The 14,060-nt window shown below is 43.6% G+C and overlaps 1 protein-coding gene across 1 annotated transcript in view; it reads left to right on the forward strand.

Moving 5' to 3' along the window:
- Positions 1 to 4,915: 4,915 nt before the first annotated feature.
- LOC142017126 (sodium channel protein type 2 subunit alpha-like) overlaps positions 4,916 to 14,060 on the forward strand; it is a 188,215-nt gene continuing 179,070 nt past the window's right edge. The window contains exon 1 of the mRNA XM_075001783.1: positions 4,916 to 4,990. The gene's annotated coding sequence lies outside the window, so the exon portion shown is untranslated. The remainder of the gene's footprint in view (positions 4,991 to 14,060) is intronic.

The raw sequence follows: 14,060 nt of genomic DNA on the forward strand, positions 1-14,060 counted from the left end.
GTAAGGGCAATGATGCTGGCTCCAGGAGGGGAAGCCCGGAGGGCACCGTTCTCTTCAGAGTGAGGGACCAGACTCGGAGACACAAGAGAGGGCACAGAGATGGGGTCCCAGGTAGATGTGTATAATTTGCACCAGAGTGTGTGTGGCTGAGCTGGAGGACACAGTTGCTGAAGAAGTTCTTGAGTGGAAGACAGTGTGGGTGCACAAACACTTGGATCAGAGTAAGGTGCTTGTGAGAAGTGAGTGCCACCCTGTTTCAGGTTCCTAATACTGTGCTAATGATCAAATTATGAAACCAAACATTTATCCAAACTATCATGCTAAATTAAGAGTTAATAACTTTTCTATAGTAGTCAATGCATCATATGATGATTAGTAATTTTAGAGAACTGTCATTATTACCCAAATATATAATCCTCATTATCTTAAACATTATGATGAACTTTCTTGTTTAACCAGGAAACTTCATCATTTTGCTCAAGGTGAATTTGTTGATCTCTTTCTTTGTCATTACTTAGTAGACCCATTACCACAGTTCTTTTCCCAGAACAATTATAAAGCATGTTTACCCAATTAGAAAAAGAGATTGCACTGCTTCGAAAATCTCCAAGGATCCTCCTGCAAAATTAAACAGCAAGTGTACTAACACATGTGCCAAACAATATATCTAGATAGGTGAGTTATTTATCCAAGATTTATATAGTTTCCTGATCTCCTGAAGGCTGGTAAGTCTAGAGAGTTATTTAGAAGTAAAAGCATATTTTCCAGCAATTGAAGTATGTTGTTGTCTTATGCCCTGAACAAACATAATTCATGTTCATGGCGCTAAGCTCTGAGACACTACTGAGCTGAACAAAGCATAAATGCTTGCTTAGCAAGGGTTTCCATTAATACTATCAATGTTATAAGGTCAAAGATGTCTAAACTGAAAAAAAATCATGAGATTGGTTTTAAAGTTCTGATATTTTAAAAAATTTATACTTTTGGTCTCTTGTGATAAGTGTAAAGCTTTAATTTTGATGAGTATTCCAACACTTAGTGTGATCTTCTCAGGATGAAAACTCAACCTTAAATGCATAAAAACCTGCAGTCCTACAGTGCTGGCTGCTGGGGGAGATTTCACATATCACATTGGCTGTCATTTTATCACTGTTCTTTCCCCATCCTTTTTGCCACTCTCCTTAGTTTTCTGCACACAACTTTCTGTCTCTCCTATTGTCCTCTTCAAATCTTCTGCTCTCTTCTCTCTCTCCTCCAGCTTTTTACATTTTTCTTCCTTTTCCTTCAGTCTACTGCATCCCAAAGATTCCTTTCCTGCCTTCCTTTTCCCTATGGTCATGCTATGCAGGGAGCTCCTCCCAGCTTCCCTGCCAGTTCTGTTTTAGCCATGCTGAGCTTGAGTTGACAGCTAAGCCCTATGGGTCAGAGGTCAGAGACAAGCCAACAGTTTAGTTTGGACAGGAGACAGGTCTGAAGCAAAGTGGAAAATCTGTGAATCAACCACACAGAGACAATAGTTAAATTTGTATTTGTGAATGAGATTATCCAGAGCTAAGTTGTAGAGGAAGAAGAGATGGGGCATCTGAGGGGCAGTTTTAGTTTCACTTGAAAAAAATGTCTGCTGTGTCATCATCATAGTTGAGGGCAGCATTTGTCTTCAGGCTGATTACAAAAGATGACAGGTACATAAAGGCAGGCATTTTATGGCTTTCTTCTTCCTTGAAATAGTGCAATCTGGCTTTTCAGGATTGAAAGAACTATGTCAATAGCACTCTTGTTCATGTATACCAGGGGAGTCAAAGTACGGCTACTGGCTTCAGTAAAGCTTCTACAATTAGAGATAATACTAGACACCTACAGAGGTCGGTTCTGTACAGACTACTGGTCTCAACATACAATGGGAAGATAGTTGTGATCAAGAAGCTTCGCTGGCTAAGACATGCAGTTTCTGCAGTGCTGCTACTTATGTTAAATAAAAAAGTTGAAATATGTTTTGTACATTTTGCAGATTGTCCTAGAGCTGTGGTCAAGCAACTGGTAAAACTGTATGCCAAGATGCATTAATGATGAAAACTGTAGTAACATATATACCGTGTAGAAAGAGAGAGAAGATACACTTTAAGCTGTTAGGTCCTGTTACTTAAATCATTATTTGGTTGCAGAAGCCTGTACACAGCACTCTGAAATCTGCCTTAGGTGGTACCTCCCTATTATAAGGAAGTACTTTAGATATTGCCCTGATAACAAACACTGCTCAGACCCACTTGTATTTTTATTACTTTAAGTTTGCATTTTGGGACACTAGTATTTTTATTTGTATTTGTGTTATACATCATCCCAGATGGTTAGTCAAGAAGCCTGTATAAAAATATATGTAAATAGTATGTATTCAGTAGATGTTTCTGTTCCTTTTAATAACATATCACTGACACATATGATCTAGTAACCGCCTAAAATTGCTGGAAAATAAAGCAGCATGCGTGTTTTTCCTGGATTTTCTCACTGCTCATATTGGACTTTGTACAGTACTACTACTACTACGAATGATGGAGCTAATATGAAAGTGAAAAAGCTATAATCTGACATTATGCCTCTGGTAGAAACTCTGGGATCTGCAGAACTAACTGCAAATGCTGCTGTGGTAAATAGTCTCCCATGCCCCAATGGCTGAGTGTCAAGGAATACCTCACAATTTGGCTTTCCAGGATTTTTCCCTTTAAAAAATGCAGTGTGGTCCCACTCAGAGGATTGCTTGTTTTTAGAAGAAGGGAATAGAAACAAAATTAAAGTTGATAAGGATAAATGTAGGTTGAATATCAGGAAGGGTTCTTATATGACAAACCAGTCTATTTAGAGTAATGGAACTCCACTGGTTTGTCCACTTACATATGTTATCCAAATATATGTTAAATTAACTTGGAAATCATCTCTCTACATAAAGATTACTGATGGGCTTTCTCCTTTCCCATCTCATCTATCTTTCTTATTGACCCATCAGAGACACTAACTACATAACAGTGAAAGCATGGAAATGATCAAACATAAAATACAGCCAAATGTGGAAAGCAAAATTTAATGAAGCAGTTATCTTTTCTTATTACCTTGCTAATGTAGTAACTTTTGGTGTTATATGTAACAACCATGGGTACTTGTTTCAGATGAAAGTGGTTTTAAACAAATTTAGTTTTAATTTATTTGCTTCCTCAGGGAAACAAAATTACAGTTTTGTTACAGATTTATAAAGCTTGGAACTTCCCATCTTGCCCAGAAGTTACATCAGTGTGAAATCACAGCAGGTAATCACATCTATTGAATTATTAATATGTTTGCTACACTGTAAGTAGTCCTGCAACTATAAAGTACCTTGAAATTTTGGTCTGTGCATTCACAAAACAATCTCACACTGACTAAATTTTTTAAAATAATGCTCTTTATTTTTCTTTCAATTCAGCTGGAGACTAGTTCTCAATGATGCCTTTATCCTACAAGGCACCTAAGATGATAAGTAATTTTAACTCTGGAGACAACTCACATGCTCATAAATCAGACACATTCCGAAATACTATGCTGGAATATGGTCTGACTGAGTAATTACTTGACATTTCAGCTTGGAAAGTTACACCACTTTGATATTGGATGTTAGAGAAAGTGACAAAAGAAGTCGTTCCTAAGGACACTTTTAACCACTCACTGAGGTTAGAACAGTATACAAATATTTTACATTCTGCTAACTCAAAACGAGATAAACTGCAGCCACCAACCTGCAAAATACATGAATTATACTTTGAAAAATGTGATGCGAAAACAAGAATAGGGGCATTAGGGACTGGAAATATTAAAGAGAAGGGGGGTTAATAAAAATTTGTGTTTGGGAAAAGAGATACACAGCTGGAAACGATCACTTTTATTACGACATTTTGCAATTCTCTTGCAGGGAGCAAGTGCGTTATTTTCTTTGGCAATAATTTCTACCACTGCATCGTCCATACCCCTGAAAACAGATCACTTCCCGTAACAGAGAACATCTCTTTTTAAACGTCCTTGTGCCCTGTCATTAGATTTTGCGCTAGGTTGTGGCTCCTGTTTGTCCCTAGCTGCAATCAGCGCCTTTTAACACTGTCTCCGTCTCGACTCTCTCCCACGCCTAACTTCTCGCTCTCTCTCTCGGCTTCCCTCGACCCACCCCCCAGCATTCTAGGACAAAGCCCGACCTCTATTGTCCTCTCCCGTTCTGCTCCCCCTTTTCCAGCCCTTCTCCCCCCTCCCCGCGGACGGCGGCCCGCCAGCAGCGCCGCCCCCTGCCTCCCGGGCGAAGCGTTTCCTCCCGAACAACCCCTCCCTCCTCCGCCCTGCTTGGGCGTTGGCCGCTCAGCAGAGCTGCTCTCGGCTGCGCCAAGCGCGCCCTGGCCAGACATCCCCTCCCCGGTGCGAGGCTGGGGGCCTTGGGTTGCCGTCGCCCCCACCTTCTCCCCCCTAAACCTGCGCATAGTCCCTCCGCCGCCAGCCCGAGCTCTCCCGCAGTGGGTTACGCGCATCCCGGCCCCTTCGCCCGCTGGGTACCGCCTGACCACGCCTTGTGCGCAGCCACCGCCGTCCCGCGCCAGGGAAACGCACCTCCCTCGCCGCTTGGGACCCCAGGGCGCGCATCGCCTCCCCCCCACCCGAGCCACGTGCCGGCGGAGCGCGGGGGCCGCTGCAGTCCCAGCCCCCGCCGGGGGCTCCGACCCGGCTCCCCCAGCGCTCGACCGCGGCCGCTCCCGGCTCCCGCGCGGCTCGGGCGGGGCCGCGCCGGCAGCTGCCCACGTGGGCTTGGAGGGGGCGCCGCCGAGTCGGGCGCGGTTGTTTTCACTCGTCGGAGCCTGCTGTGTTGGCTGGGGCGAGCCGGCGGGCGGCGGCGCTTCCGGGCAGCAGCGGGGAGCCACGCGGGAGGGCGGCAGCGGCACCGGCACCGGCCCTTCAGTCCGAAGCCAGTTGCTGGGGATGGCCACACGTAAGTGCTCGCCCCCTGCTGCTGCTTTGTGCGCCAGGCTGCGTGTGCCGAGAGAGAGCCGCGGCGGCTGAGGCGAGCAGCAAAGGCGGATGGTAGGGTGGGTAGTAGCGCCCGGGGCCACAGTACCGGCCTGCTCGCCAGGCACGTGAGGGTTCAAAGCATTGAGTTGTTTGGTGTTTAGTCGCTAGGGCGTCAGTTTCTCCCCCTCTCGGAGCCCCCTGCAGAGTGACTTCTGTCCCTTGAAATGCTCTTACAGGTGGAACCTCTCTAGTCCGGAACGCTCTCCTGTGGCAACCCCTGTGATCCGGTATGGGTGTGGCCAAATTTCCCTGGTCCCCTAAAGTTTGTTTGCAGCCACCAGCCCTGGTACTCGGTGCTCTGTGCTGTTGTTAGCGCTCTTTTGCCCCGAAATGTCTTCTGAGAGCCCAGTAAGTGGCAGAGGTTTTGCTATTTGCTGGGCAGTCTTGACTGCTCACAGTCTGGTGAATTCTCTCATCTGACATTGGTCAGATCCTGAGGGTGCCAGACTAGAGATACAACCTGTTGGCTACTCTTCAGAAGGGTTCCCTAGGAGTTTTGGAGAAAGGCTAGTTTGCAACTTGGGAAACTGGAGTGAGAGGAAGGTGGACACTTGGCTCCCCTTCTCAGGGTCCTCTTGTTACTACCTTGTAGCGATTGTGTTTATTGGAAGCTCCAAGACATGTGGGAGAAATGATAGCAGTAGAGAAATAGCTGATTAAGTGAAGCAAAGGAGGATGGGGTATGGTTTCCAACGGCCTTTGCTAAGGAGTTGCAGGAGTAGCTGTCCTGTACATTATCTTTATTGGTCTGGGTTTACTTCCCACCTCTGTCTCAGACGTTTATTTTTTGTTCTATCCTTTGGCATTCAGTAGGTTTGATTTGCGTATCTAGGATTGTTTGTAATTTTTTCTGCACAGATAAGAATAAACATGTTTAGTTTGTGCAAACACCACTACTGTCCTCAAGAGATAGACAAGAGGTATTGCAAGCAGCCATCATAGAAGCAGGACTGATTTAAGAGGAGCCATCTGTTGGAAAGCCTTTCATCGACAATATGTTTTGTTGCATATCCTTCCATACAGTCAGGTCCAAAACAAGGATTTATTTATTCATTTTAAGGACTTTCCGCCTTACTTTCCGCCTTACATTCCCATTAAACTATCTCACCTGAGACGGAATGATTATAAGATATAATTTTTAATTGGAATGAGAAGCAGAAAAAAGGTAAGGAAAGTAAACATGACAATAAGGATCGTACCCAAAGCTTTCTTGTTAGATAAAAATGTTATAGGTATGTCCATGAGGTTGTGATAAAGAGCTCACTGCTTAAACAGAATACTGTAAAAATATGCATTTACCACATAAAGTGCCCAGCACTATATTATCAGTGTGTTTTTTCTCCTGCCTGCTTCCTTAGTCACTCTGATCGGAAAGCAAAACTTCAGTTATACGGTATTCCCTTGATGTACGTGAGGGTTACATTCCCACACACCCTTGCGTAACTAGAATTTTGTGTAATTTGGGGTACCTTTTTTCCCTATTGGAATGCATGTTCTACAGCTGGGAAAGCAGCAGGAGCACCTGGAGCTCCTTTTGCAAGGTAAGTCCTGGGTTGGGGAGGGCAATTGGAGAGAGTTAAGCCAGGCCATGTGAGGGGGGCAGGGGGGTTAAGCCTGGGGTGAGTTAGGGCTGCAGGGGGTGGAGTAGAGCCAGAGCCTCATGGGGGGGAAGCAGTTGAACTGGGGCGGGGGGGTTGAGCTAGAGCCACATGTGGGTGTGGTGAGCTGGGGCCACACGCGGGGGTGTTTGAACTGCGGTGGGGGAGTTGAACCGGGGCTGCGCACAGGGGGTTGAGCCGGAGCTGGCAGGGGTGTTTAGCTGGAGCCGCATGCGCGGGGTTTGAACCAAGGCCATGCATGTATGGTGGTGAGCCAGAGCCCTGTGCAGGCTGGTTGAGCCAGAGCTGCGTGGGGGAGGGGGTGAGCTGGAGCCCTGTGCGGGTGGTGAGCAGGGCTGTGGGAGGGGGTTGAGCCGGGGCTTGCGGGGAGCACGATTTTGAGTTGCTCTCAACTCGCCTTAGTGCAAGTTGAAAGTGCACAATGCGAGGGTTTACTGTACTTTTTTTAGCTACATTTGTAAAAATACAAAAGTTTCAACCCCGATGAAGGTATAGCTACAGTGTGCTATTAAGATAGTAGTGGTGACTGCACCATTGTTTACATATATTCATACTTTCACATGGAGGCCTCCTAGTGGAAGACAGGTGGTGTTCCATGAGGGTCTTACACCTACCTCTGGCATGCCAAACAAATCTGATGGTCAAGAATGCAAATCTTACATGGTGGTTTGATCTTTTACAGGGCCTTGTGACTATCATGGGTTATATATAAATACCTGGATTTGGTTTTCCTCACCCTAATAACGGTGAGGTGTCCCTGTCATGTTTGATGTATTAATGACTTCAATTCAGTGTCATATCCATTAAATTGTTGTCAAGGCAAGTTTGTGTTTATGCATCTGTGGCTGTTCCTAGGCTAAAATATCCAAAAGTTGAGAGCAGTTCATATTTTTGCAGTTTTCTAGTATAGTTTTTCACGAAAATCCCCTAGGCGACATATTGCCAACTAGCCAATAACTCAGGGTCACTGTTGAGTAACACACTTATGCTAAGGTTCATGGGCTTCAAAATTTTATGATAACTAACTAAGCTTATGGAATACAAGTCTGCAGGTTTCTTGCAATGACCCTAAGTAAAATACCTCTAGCTAGCTCAATGAGCTAAGGCGGAAAGCCTTCTTGGTAATGTTAGGCAAAGCTGCTCTGTGTATCTATAAACTGTTTTGTTCATTTTTGTCAGTTTGTTCTTCCATTATTTAAGTACTGATAGTAGTAAGCTTGATACTGTCATCTTCTTACTCCACCATCAAGGAAACTTAACGCTCATGGCCCCAAGCCTGCAAACACACAAGTGTATGAGTTTGCATATATGAATGGTCTCTTGGGACTTTGATTTCTTAGGTAGTAATGCCATTAGGCCTGCTTATGTGTGTAATATTCACTACTTGCACAAGTGTTTGCAGAGTGAAGTCCTACATAATTTAATTTTTTAAAAGCTCTCAAGTAAGTGTAAACTGGGTTAGATGAAAGAGGAATCTTTGTTACCTTTGGAAATAAGATAGAGGACAAGGATTCACACATCACAACCACAGTTGCAGTCACTATTAATAGATTAAAATTTGAATGTAGAGGTTGAAGCCCCACCTCTTTTATTTTTCTTTCCTGTGACTCAGGATTGAGGCAGTTTGGCACAGTGTTATGTAGAAACTTTCTCTTCTGTTGATAGCATACTTTTCTTGGACCACTCCACCACTATTAACTCAATGATAATATGTAAAATAAAGGATCAAACATGTTTGCCCAAATTTTTGTGCATTTTGAGAGGCCGTTTGATACTCAGTGTGAGCTAATTCCTTCATTTTAGAAGAACTCACTGCAGAAGTGCAATAGAAATGAAAATAATGGACACAAAGATAAAATATCAAAAGAAAAAGTATACTTGTATGTAGCTGTAACCATTGCTGTGTACTGGGGAGAAATAAGTTGGAATAGACGGCTACTCCAAGTCACCTCACTTAATTTTTATGAAATTACTTTAATACTTTTGGCTAAATCTGGCTAAATCTCTCGTAAAGTTTAACTTCTAAAACCTCCCCATCACATTTTTTGCTCTTGTCCAGATGGAAGACACCAGCCTAAATAAAACAAAAAATGTCTTCTATAGTTCCCACTTTTTTTTTCACTTTGACATACTGAGTTGTGTTACTCTTTATGGAAGTATTTATTAACTGATTATGATAGTTTATCGGGTTGTGGATCAAGCTGAGAGAACCAATCCTGGGCAAACTTCTTAAAATCGGGCCACTTACAGCCCAGGCTGGGATTTTCTTCTCAAAAAGGCAGACCAAGCCAGCCACAAAATACCTCTGCCAGCCCTACTGCCATCCAGAAGAAGATTCTCCAGCTGCTTCTAATGCCCAAGCCAGCAACTTTCTTAATCAGGTGAGAGGCTATGAAAGCCTATTTCACCAAATCCACATGGATTCTTTTAGGCCCCTGTTTTCCTGCCTGGGTTATTCCTGGGACAGTGCAAAAACGTATTGCCCCTTCCTTAGTAAAGGCGTGATTGAGCCCGTCATGCTTTTAGCCACCAGTTGGCTCTGTGCAGGTGAACATCCAATTTTCTGTATATGATGTGACCCTGCATCCATTTCTCTTCCTTATAGCGACATCTGGAAAATGCTTTAAAAAACACTACTTTAAAAACCAGTCTAAACTAATTTGGAATGCTAAACTCTATTGATTGTGGTTGTATAGTCATTGCATTACATTGGTACAAGGTAAAGCTAATATTGTTTGTGATGTCGTCTCTGTACGTTTCCTGATCAGCTTTGGATTACATTTAAGCTGAATTTTGTGTATTTTATAATGGGGGGAGCAACATGGAGCAGGAAGGGAACTGAAAAAATTATCTACTCTATTCCCTGTACTGACTAAATGTTAAGTATACATGGATAATCACTGAAAGCAGTTTATGTAACTTGTAAAAAACCTCCAAGATGGGGATTCTGTAACCTTCCTGAACAGACAGCCTGTTCTAGTGAGTAACTGTGTTTTGTGGTAGACACTTTTCTGCTACATATCCTTTGCTGAAAACTAAGCTGATTGCTTCTTGTCCTACTCTTGATAGACATGGAGAGCAACTGATCATCATCCTTTATATAACAATATATTTGAAGATTTTTATATTTTCTTTCTTTTCTAAACACGCCCATGTTTTTCAGTCTTTCCTAATAAGTCCTCTTTTCTAAAAGTCTGATAATTTTCGATGTTCTCTTCTGAACTCTCTAATTAGTTCACGTTTCTCAAAGTGTGTTACCCCAAACCGAACCCAAATTTCGGCTCAGACACCTCCAGTGCCTGGTAGAGTAGAACAGTTACTTCCCATGTCTTAAATATGATTGTCTTGTTTTTACCTTTTTTGCCTCAGATTTGTACTGTTGATTCAGTTTGTGATCCACATACATTCAAGATCATCTTCTGCAGTACAACTGCAACTAGTTATGCCCCCTTTTTTTATTTTTGCATTTGATTTTTTTTCACCCTTCTTAAGTTTAGTACTTTGCACTTGACATAACTGAATTTCAGATGACAGGTTCCAGGCACTCCCCAAGCTACACCTTCTCCCTCCCAGATCATCCCATTTACTAACTTCTGTACATACAAACAAAAGGTAGTGACATTGTGAGGGTTTATGGGGCTTTACTTAGTACTGTTAAACTCGTGCTTCTGTGTCCAATGGCAGCTTGGAGGGGAGGGGAGGGGATGATGATTTGTTTTTGTTTTTTTAGAGATGTGATTTTATAGTCTTTAGCACCATACTAATGACTTAGTGGAAAATTTACTGTAGATACCTGGGGTTGGCAAAAGTGTGTTAAATGGCTTTATTAGCATTTGAATAGTTCTTTCTTAGGTTCAGAGTTCTGCTAATAGGTGTGGCTGGCTTTTTCATTTTAAAGTTAACTAGATCTTCTCTGAAGGAAGCAGAGCCACAAAATAGGGAAAGAAGAGATGGATCGACATTAAGATCCACTGGTGCCACACGTTTTTGGATGCCCTATGCTGCTGCATAGCCTGGGTATGGGTAAGGATGGCCATGGCCTCAGGGGAGCAGGCAAAAGGCACAGATGGTGGCGGGCAGATCAAGTGGTTGTTGGAGGACTCTGGGGGGGCAGGTTGTGGGGGAGCAGGGGGTGGCCATGCTAGAGAGAAGCAGCATTATGAAGGGGAAAACACCACCTCTCTGCAGCTGCAGGGCCACCCCCTGCAACTCCAGAGTCCTCTGACCCATACTGATGCCTCCCTGTCTCCTGATGCAGCCTGGGGAAGCCCAGATTTCTGCTTCAGAATCTCTGCCTACCCCCTCATCTTTCTCTGGTTAAACCTACCTTTCCTCAAGGACCAGCATTCAAGGTTAAATTTAAAAAAGACTATTTCTCCAATTTTTCATTGCAGATATACAGTATTTCAGCTACATTAAGGGTTAAATAGGCTTTTGTGGGCTAGCCTTGAGAATCCAACTACCATTTATAACATTGTTTCTAGGAGAAAATATGTTTGAGTGCCAAACAAACAACTTACAAATTAACTTTTGGAAAACAACCTGTTGGTAAGTTGGAGACTTCCTGCATTGGCAGCAGACAAATCTCCAAATTATCAGAATCAGACAATGTGGCATGGGAAATTACTTGAAGACTTAGTATCAACCACTGGTTAATTAACTTTCAGGCTAGATCCATGAGTATGTTCAGGAGCAGGGAAATGTGGCTAGAACATCGTGAGCATTTACATCAGGGATGGGGAATCCAAGGCCAGATCTGGTTTGTGAGGCTCTGGGCTCCCTAACCCCTCTACAGCAGGGCAAGCCAGGGCTGGCACTCCAGCCATGTGGGAGGTAGAAGTCCAGGGGCTCTGAGGTTAGGGCCTCTGCTGGGTGAAGGGAGCCCTGAGCCTCATGGCCGGATCAAGGCAAGCGGTTGGTGACATCTGGCCCATGGGTTCTGCCTGGTACTTTGAACAGCCCCATAGGAAGCTCTGTCTCCTGCATTAGTTTGCCGTTTCTACCTTTTTTCTCCCATTGGTGGGGAATCCCTTCCAACAGGAGTGGCACGGGGTGGTGCCACTCCTCGAGGAGCTGCACTAGGAGAGGACAGTGGTACCCTACCTGCACAGCCAGCCTCCTTCTGCACTTCCTCCCACCCAGATCATAAGAATGGCCATACTGGGCCAGATCAACAGTCCATCTAGCCCCATACCCTGTCTTTTAACAGTGGTTGTGATAGGTGCTCCAAAGGAAATGAACAGAAAAGGTAATCACTAAGTGATCTACTCCCTGTTGCTTATTCCCAGCTTCTGACAAACAAAGGCTAGGGATACCTTTCCTACCGGTCCTAGCTAAGAGCCGTTGATGGACCTATCCTCCATGAATGTATCTCGTTTTTTCTGAGCTGTGTTAAAGTCCTGGTCTTCACAGTGTCCCCAGTAAGGAGTTCTACACATGACTGTGTGGTATGTTAAGGAATAGTTCCTTTTGTTGGTTTTAAACCTTCTACTTATTAATTTCATTTGGTGGCCTGTAGTTCTTGTGTTATGGGAACAAGTAAAAAGTTTTTTTCCTGATATACCTTCTTACAGCTGTGAGTGGGGCAGTCTCGGCTGTCTGGGAAGGAAGCCGGCCAGGGCTCTGGCTTCAAGCCCCCTCTGTACTGTCTGCATCTGGTTTCTGGGCTGACAAGTCTGATTCTATGCTGCATCCCTGTTGACTAATAAACCTTCTGTTCTATCTGTTGGCCAAGAGTCACATCTGAGTGCAAATGGGGATGCAGGACTCAGTGACCCCTGCACTCTTTAACAGTGGGGAGGAGGCAGCAGGTTATGTGCAAATACTGTGTTGCAAAGACCTGCTCTGTGCCAAAACATTAGTGCTTGAAAGGCTCCTAATGGCTCTAATGCCTCAGCTCTGTTGTTTTCAAAGACAGCAATGCCAGAGGGACTAGGACAGGACCACAACTTTTAACGGTGGAGAGACTGGCATTCAGGGTCTGGTCTCCTTTGCTTCCCTTCTTCTCCTATTACAACTCCAGCCACCACCCTGTTTTCAAATAAGTTGCTGCCCTAACACGTTCCTTCTTTTCTTAAGGCATGTGTACATGCCTGTTTCCCACAACCCTTCCCATAGTCGCCACAATCCTCCCCAACCTGTCTAATGCAATCCACAACAATGGAACTTTCCATTTGGTTTATGTGAAAAAAATCCCCAAAAATAGAACCAACAACCTTTTCAGTATGCGTAAGAAAATAAATACATAGAATGTAAAAACTTTATTAATCAGTCTATAAATGTGAATACACATACATAAAAACAGTAACATTTCAACATTTTTAATGAGACGGATGAGCCTGAAACCCAGCAGCCAATAGTGTTATGCCCCACCCCCATGAAATTTCACATACACACTCCGAAGGGTCCTGCTTCACATTTTGCACACCCCTGCTTTAAGGGCTCCCTTTATGCCCCTTCATCACCTACCGGATGGTGCTACTTACGCTGACTCCTTCAGTGCCGTGGGAAACCTTTCATGCACTGATAACCAAACTAGCTTGCAGACATGACAACTTAAAGGAGCACTGATAGTTAAAACCATATCTATATAATACATCAGTACTTAGTCACCCTCATGTCAGCCAGTGACTCTTTTCAGCCAAATCATTGACATGGAAATTAGCGATAGAATAAGGGTCATGATCAGTATAATTCCTGCTTTATGGTACATTGACCCTGCCTGGGTGATCTGAGCTGTTGTTCTTCCTCTGTCTGTGCAACCAGATACATTTGCAAATAACATCTTAATTACAGCATAATTTCTTAGAGTGCATTTTATGCAAATATTTAACTAGATAGAGGCTTGTGAGATCTGTGTTACATCATTTCTAAGTTGACATGGGACTAAGTACCCTGGGGAATAGTCAATTTCTTAAAAGATGCATTTTAATTAATTTTAACTGAAACTAGGTATTGGAATTAATTGAAAAAATCCCAGAAGAAGTTACTCAATACTCAAGGGCTGTGTCTACACTACAGAAATAACTTCAAAGTTGTGTACTTCGAAGTACAACTTTGTAGTAAGCAACTTCAAAGTAGAGCATCTACATACACCCTGGTTCGAAGTTAAACTTCAAAGTAGAGTACTACTCCATTCTCGGGAATGGAGTAAGGACTTCGAAGTTGGGCTCCCTACTTCAAAGTAAGGGAAAAATGTGTATAGACTCTCTGCTGGCTATTTCGATGTAGTGCTTAACTTTTTAGTTATCTTGAAAGTTAAGTTTCTAGTGTAGACACACCCAAGGAATAAGTGATATTGTTGGGAGGATTTATTGCAGTTTTTTACTTAAGAGTGGTCTAAGCTCTTTAAGTACAAAAACCTCAATGCAG

This window comes from Carettochelys insculpta, chromosome 8, assembly GCF_033958435.1.
Source record: "Carettochelys insculpta isolate YL-2023 chromosome 8, ASM3395843v1, whole genome shotgun sequence".
NCBI lineage: Eukaryota > Metazoa > Chordata > Testudines > Carettochelyidae > Carettochelys > Carettochelys insculpta.